Below are 7147 nucleotides of genomic sequence, written 5' to 3' on the forward strand. Positions count from 1 at the left end.
GGGTTTAGAGCTCCAACAGGACCGGGTTTAGAGCTCCAACAGGACCAAGTTTAGAACTCCAACAGGACCAAGTTTAGTGCTCCAACAGAACCGGGTTTAGAGCTCCAACCGGACCGGGTTTAGAGCTCCAACAGGACCGGGTTTAGAGCTCCAACAGGACCAGGTTTAGAGCTCCAACAGGACCAGGTTTAAAGCTCCAAACAGGCCCAGACGAGCTAAAAGCTAAACGTAGCATAATGCTATCTAGATGTAGCATTTTGCTAGCTAGAAGCTAAAAGGAGCAGAAGAAAACTAAAGCACAGCTGGAAGCTGAAGCAGATTTTAAAGAGAACTGAAGAGTTTTCTAGGAAAATATTTGTAAATAAAGTAAATTTTTTAAAATTTATTTAAAACGTACAAAAACCAAAAGTGGTAGCATCCGTCTGCTGAATGAGCTGAATGTCTTGATGTTAGCTAAAATAACAGAAAGTCTGCAGAAGCAACAAAACGTACAGAAAAATCAATAAATAAGGTAAAATACGAATAAGTCGGCTTCCTTAATGATAAGAAAGTCATAAACCAGTGAAGTCTCCTCCAGGGAAAGTGGTATTTATGTTCTTATTGTTCAAGCAGCTCACTGCAGAAAAGAGTCTGATTGGTGTATTTTCACGTCTTCTACAGGTAAACATGCAGGCATATTAACAGCCTCACCTTTGGTGGCTTTCACGAGGCGGGTTAATTGATTTACGTCTCAGGGAGGTCTTTTTACGCCGTCTGTTGTGCTCACAGTGGTCGGCTGTCAGCTTCTTCATTCAAAATACCACCCACCGCTCAGACTGCAGGACTGACTGCTAATTATACAACCGCAGAGAAGCACGCCGACTGTTCGCCGCGCACATTTCACAAAGTGCATTTTCTATTCCTTTTCTTATTCGCTGCCTTGTAATGTGACATTAACCCGACTCAGGCGGGTGTTGAAGATAAAAAACTGATCAGATGCAGCAAAAGAAAAGAAAAGAAGGAGGTGAAAATTGAACATCACGGTAGAAAAGATTTATTTTGATGGCTACAAGTGAGAACATGCTTTGGGAGCCCTGCTGAGGCACAGAAGAAAAGATGACAATACGGCCCAGAGATGAAAGAGAGGTCCAACAAAACGAATGTGGCCGAGGCGCTGAAGTGATTGTCAGGTTTTATATCAGATCTTTTGAAGAGCTGTCTGCTGGGCAGAAAAAAGCGGGGTCAGGGAAGAGATAAGGCTGGAAGAGGTGGTCTGTCATCACAGGCCTGGAGACGGCGTCCAGCAAAGCCAAACAAAGAGAATGGAAAAGTACAAGAGCATTCCCTCCCCTGACGCCGGATGACATTTTCTGAGCGCGGCTCCAACAAAGAGGTCAAGATGATGAGCAGGAAACAGGAATGAGACGTCCTGTTATCAGATCTGTTGACTGAAACAACTCAGATGTGTCACATTTAGGTGGATGTTTCAGCAGCTTTTCATGCTTTCATGACAAGAAATCCAGGGAAGAATGTTCATCTTTTGGTGGTTTTGTTTTTAACAAGGACTAAAGTGGATTAACCTGAAGCTCTGTGCTTTTAGAGGAGAAAACTAAATACTTTAGCTTGGAAAAAGGAGTTTTGGTCAAAAATGTGTACCAGAAATGATAAAAAATGTTGATAAACAAACATTACAACTAAACTAAACTTAATAATGTGAGCAGAAAGGCGGTAAGATGGAGGCTTTATGTGTGTAAATTTTATGCAGATTTGTCTTTTTGATGATTTAACCCACCGGGAGGAGGCCCAGAGGAAGACCCAGGATACGCTGGAGGGACTATGTTTCTCGGCTGGCCTGGGAACGCCTTGGGATTCCCCCGGAGGAGCTGGCCCAAGTGGCTGTGGAGAGGGAAGTCTGGGTCTCCCTGCTTAGGCTGCTGCCCCCACGACCCGACCCCGGATAAGAGGAAGACAATGGATGGATGGATGGTGTCTCCTGCATGTTTTAGACGAGTTCATGCTTTAAAACACCTGCTTTAAATGAATGAACTTGATGATTTGGTTGGTGAGGAGGTGATTAAAGCGTTTGAATCAGGTGTGTTGGAGCAGGACGGCGGCGCCTTGAGGCCCGGCGTTTGACTCCTCTGCTTTAACCAGAGGAATGAAAATGAAAACGCGGCGTGAATGGAGCTTTCAGGTGGAGTAAATGAACTTCCTGTAACCTCGTGTGTTTTTCATAAAACCTGTCTGAGCTCCGAAAAGAGACGTTTTATTCTTCGCTTTCATGTTGCTTTTTCAGCCCTGAAACTAAAAATATCGTTTTAATTAGAACCGAGGAGTAAATGTTTGACTTTTTCCACTCCAAACCAAAAATATGAAAGTCAATCATTAAAAACAAGGTTGCACCAGCAGAGGCAGGACGAATAAAACGCCACGGTTAATATTCTGTGACGATCCCACAGACAGATCTTTATTTAATACAAAAAGAGAAATTGGAAATTATGCTTGGAGGACCTGATAGATGAAAAACTGAATAAAAAGTGATCTTAAGCCACCAGTGAGAATAAAAATGCCCAATAATATGCGTCTCTGAGGGAGTTGGAAGCACACACACACACCTGAGCGAGTGTGACAATAAGTAGCATCCAGTCTCTTGTCTGCAGACAGAGTGATGTGGTAACAAGCCCTCAGAGCGGCTCCCGGTGTTCCTGTTCGCTCTGGGTGCCAGACACATCTGTCTGCACGCTCGCCGAGATCATGAAATCCTGGTGGGCGTTGCATGACTGGAATCCGTTTGGTTCAGGTGTCTGTCCGCGTTGCACCTGACGGGGAAACATAATGTCCAAACAGGCCTTTTGGAAGATCACAGAAAGGAGACGAAGACATGATGGATGTTTCTGGTTTTTTTAATAAACAGATGTTTAAACCCAGCAGTTTTCAGTGTGTGGGACCTGTTTTATCTGGTCTCTTTGCTGAAAACACACATTTCTTGTTCATCGCAGTGTTACAGTCCAGGTTAGCAGGTGTGTCAGGATCGTTGCAACATTTTAAAGGAAATGAAGGCTCGCTCTGACCCGCGGTCAAACCGAGACACATTTGGCAGCCCACCGGTGAACCGCAGGCCTGTTAAATCCTGCAGGTCTGCAGGCTTGGAGCCAGACTTTTAATAAGCAGTCTGACTGCGTACCTGTTGAGGTGCGACCTGACCACAGGGCATGTTTGACACGAGGCGACGGAGGGGCAGCAAATGTTCTGAACACCTCCGCCCGGGGGCTGCAGGAGGGGAGAAATTAAAAAGCGCAGCAGGAAGATATCCTTGAATCACAAACACACAACGAGTTGTGTGGCTTCAATTTAAAAAAAACAATGTCTCTTTGTTTTCATATTCTTTTAATTCATCTTGACGTTTACAAAAAGGCTCTAAAATGTAACAAGTGCTGACTTTATCAGTCAAGTGTTCATTTCAGATTCTCGTGATTCTGTGGATGACAGCTCCTAATCAATTAAGTCAGCAGCTTTTTAGCATGAGGTGCAGAAGTGTGATGTGACTCCGACTCCCTGCGAGGTCTAATTAATCACACGTCTTCCAATAAACAGTGGTAGTGTCTTTTTAACACGTAACGCTTCTCAGTGTTCAGCCATTCTTAATTACCATCATCATCACTGTTTACTCGTCACAAATGATCATTTAATTAGGTAACTTCAGAACAAGGAGCCAAATATTATGGATGAATCCCAACGAGATCAGAAGCGAGGAGCTTAAAGAAGCTGAACTCCGTAGGACAAGTATCAATCACATTTATATGTAAATAGATGTAATTATGTTTGTAATCAGCACACATTACTCAGGAGGCTTTTGTTGCTTTGAATCTGTGGAAAAAGAGCAGGCACTTCTAATCAAAAACTTCCTGAGAAAAGATCCTCTCAGCTTCAGCTAATTAAATTCTCATTAAAAAGAAAAATATCCAACATATCACTGCCTTTACAAACATGTTTGACTTCTAAATTCAATTTTGAATTAAGCAAAGTTATAATAAGCTCTGAGATATTAAAAGTTACCACGAATTTAACCACAGATTTGGTTACTTCTGTTGAACTGATGAGAATTAGTTTAGTATTTTTCTTAGATTTTGTGCTAAACTTAAATAGTTTAGAGAAAACACTAAAACTGAATGACTCTCCTGAAATCTGCTTAACAAGCTGAACTGAGTTAAAAGTAAAAGAAGAATAACACCAGCTAAAAAGGAAAAAGAAGCTGAATGTTGGCTGGAAGGTTCACAAAACTAGCTGGAAGCTAAAATTAGCAGAAGCTAAAAAAGTGACTCAAGACAACAAAAGTAAAACCAGAAGCTGAAGCAGAGAGAAGAGAACAATGTGTTTTAAAGATCTGAATATTTGAGAAGTATTAAAGTTACAGAAGTCAGAGAACTTTCCTAAATGAGCTGAATGTGTTGAAATATCAGGAAGTACATGGAGGTAGTTTGGTTCCCTAAACAGAAAATCGTTGTGTGAAAACAAACTGAATGTGTCTGAAGCTCACAGAGGCAGAAAAGAAAAAGCGTTGGTTGTTTATCGATGCCTTTTCTGGCCCGCTGGGTTTTTTCCTCTTCCAGTCAGGGAGTCACAAGGTCACTCTCAGAGTGGAAAACAACAGCCTGGTGGAAAAAACCCCGTCAGACGTGCACGATGAGTCCAGGAGCTGCAGCATACAATCCTTAATCAATACTGGAGGCACAAAGATCCTCCGCCTCAGGGGCCTCCGGTGGACGTCTGTGTGCAAAGCTGGAACAGTTGGCCCGGTTCTGATTGGAGGACTGAACTCACTCGGATCTGTCAGTAAGTCCAACAGATGACAGAGAAACGCTGAATCACCGGAGCAGAAACGATGCTTCCCTTCTCCTCGTTGGAAACGTCATTTTAGAGGAAAGTCCGACGTTCCTGTGAAGTTCTTCTGACGCCTGATGGAACGATTGTTTCTAAACAGAACCTGAACTCGTCTGAACTCAGATTAGCTGCGTGAAAAGTGGAGTGAATGATGTAAACAGCGTTCTGTTAAATGCCAACGAGCAGCAGAGCCTGACTCATAATTACAAAGTCATTAAAAGATCTCGGTTGTTATTTTCCAGTTTGTGGCGTCAGCTTTTTCTCCTTCATTTAATCACTTCATCAGCCTGCTGATCAACAGTTACTATGCGCAGAATTATTAGAAAACATTAAGCATTAATTGTTTAAATAAGTTGGTGGATAATTCGTTTTAGAACAGCGGTTCCCAAACTTTTCAGCCTCTGACCCAAAAATATAAACATGACCTCAACCGTCTTTGGTTATTATGTGCAAACATCGCAATCAGGCCGATTAATCACAGACATAATGACAAAAAAACATCCTAATATTGTTTTTTATTTGACTTATGCTAACATGTTTTAGCTCTCATAACAATTATGGGAAAACAAAAGTAATTAGCAATAATTTTTTTATTTAATGTTGTTTCTGAAAGTCATCTTTGATATTTGGACCCCAGCATGAGGAGATGTGTTTTAAATGATCTGTGGGTCTAACTGGTCCTGATGCAGGTTGGATGAAGGTTTCTGCCCTGAATCTTATTAGATGAACATAAAAAACCCACCAAGATGCACTCAAATGCTATTAAAGTCTAAACTACATTCAAACACTATGTTTTAAAGAATAAAAGGACAAATATTTGTTGTGATGCTGCTGATGTCTGGGCTCACTGCTGGACCTTTGCTCCCATTTGTCCAAAACAGCAGAAATAAATCCCAACTCTCAAACTGGATGATTAAAAGCACCATTAGCTCGACATGCTAACCTGATGAAAACACTTCATTCAATCATGCAATCAAAAGGTGAAAGTCGTGACAATAAAATCAGCTTTGTTTCAACAAAAAGCAAAATGTTGGCTGCAGGAGCACAAATTGGTTAATCCTAAAAAGAGAAAGCTTTCATTTGCTTTCTTTGTTTGGTTTTTATATAATTTCAGCTTTTTTGCAGACACCTTTGCAGATAAACTCAGCTTCCAACTGTTGGCTTTTAGGAAGAGTTTATTAAGGTTGCATAAACATCAAACCACCCTTAATGCTCGTCACGCAGCTTTGAAAACAAACATGTGCCTCAATCAGGAATGGTGTTTCATGACAGTCGGTGCAACAAAGACAAACTGAGAAAGAAATAATGGATCGTTGGGATGGAGTTGGTAAAATCCAGTCGTGTTTGGAGCTCTGCAGCTCAGACTTCTCTGCAGAAACATCCTTCAGAGTTTAAACAGGTCTCAGAAAGTCGGACTTTGCATGACTGAAGTGAAAGTTTGAGATCTTTTTTATACAGTTTGATGATTGTTACAGTTTTCTGTTGTTGAATGTAAACCAACGGTTTTGGTAAACTGCACTCTTAAAGCAGGTTTTTTCTTTGTGAAGCCGTCCCGATCTCAGCCTGCGGATCTACGGAGCCCGATGTTCCACGGCAAGGATAACGGCAGCTTTGTGTGATGTTACTTCTGAAATCTCGAAGAAGACATCAGATAAATCTGTGCTTATCCTTGTTAGTAATTCACTGACTCGGAGAGGCTGCGCTCCCTGAGACGCCATCGGTGAAGTTTGGCGCAGAGAGACCGCGGATCGCTGCTTCCTGTCCTGCATGTGTGGAAATGTTCAAACTGATGCGTTTCCACAGCTGCTAATGTGTCATCAGCAAAAAGCAAAACCAAAAAAAAAGCCTTTTTGTTTTCTTTAGCAGTTTACTCATAGACTAAAGGAAGATGATGTGACGTGCAAACAGAAAAAACACAATCGAGCTGAGAGCATAAAGTTAAAGATGGAAGAAGTCTGCATCTCACTGAGCTGAGACTTTGAGTTATTGGAGAAAAAAAGTATTTTCACCTGGAGTCCCAGTGAAGTGGTTCTGTACTGGCCTCGCTTCAAACCTCATTTCAGCTATCCAGCAAGTTAAACACCTCCACATAATAACTCCAGGACACCCAGTCGAATTTGAGAGTCTTTATCACATGAACGGTGTGAAACTGAAATACAGATACACAAAATCATAAATACATGATGTATTCAGCACTTCTAATACAAACATGTCTGAACATAGTCTGATTTATTACATAGATCACCTGTTTAACCGAATCTGCAACATGCTGTCTAATATCTTATTT

The 7147-nt window shown here is 41.6% G+C and overlaps 1 protein-coding gene and 1 long non-coding RNA gene across 5 annotated transcripts in view; one reads left to right on the top strand and one right to left on the bottom strand.

Annotated features, from left to right (window-relative positions):
• The window catches only part of LOC108237781 (protein shisa-6), a 91795-nt gene that overhangs the window by 48152 nt on the left and 36496 nt on the right, over positions 1–7147 (top strand). The window lies entirely within an intron of this gene.
• The window catches only part of LOC119617554, a 30549-nt gene that overhangs the window by 5980 nt on the left and 17422 nt on the right, over positions 1–7147 (bottom strand). The window contains exons 3-4 of one of the 3 annotated variants that reach the window (XR_005233881.1): positions 6870–7009; positions 2885–6623 (exon numbers count right to left, since the gene is read on the bottom strand). This is a non-coding gene — a long non-coding RNA (uncharacterized LOC119617554). Of the gene's footprint in view, positions 1–2884; positions 7010–7147 lie in introns of those variants that run through there. The other 2 variants (XR_005233880.1, XR_005233879.1) reach the window with 2 other exon arrangements.

Source organism: Kryptolebias marmoratus, linkage group LG12 (assembly GCF_001649575.2).
Source record: "Kryptolebias marmoratus isolate JLee-2015 linkage group LG12, ASM164957v2, whole genome shotgun sequence".
NCBI lineage: Eukaryota > Metazoa > Chordata > Actinopteri > Cyprinodontiformes > Rivulidae > Kryptolebias > Kryptolebias marmoratus.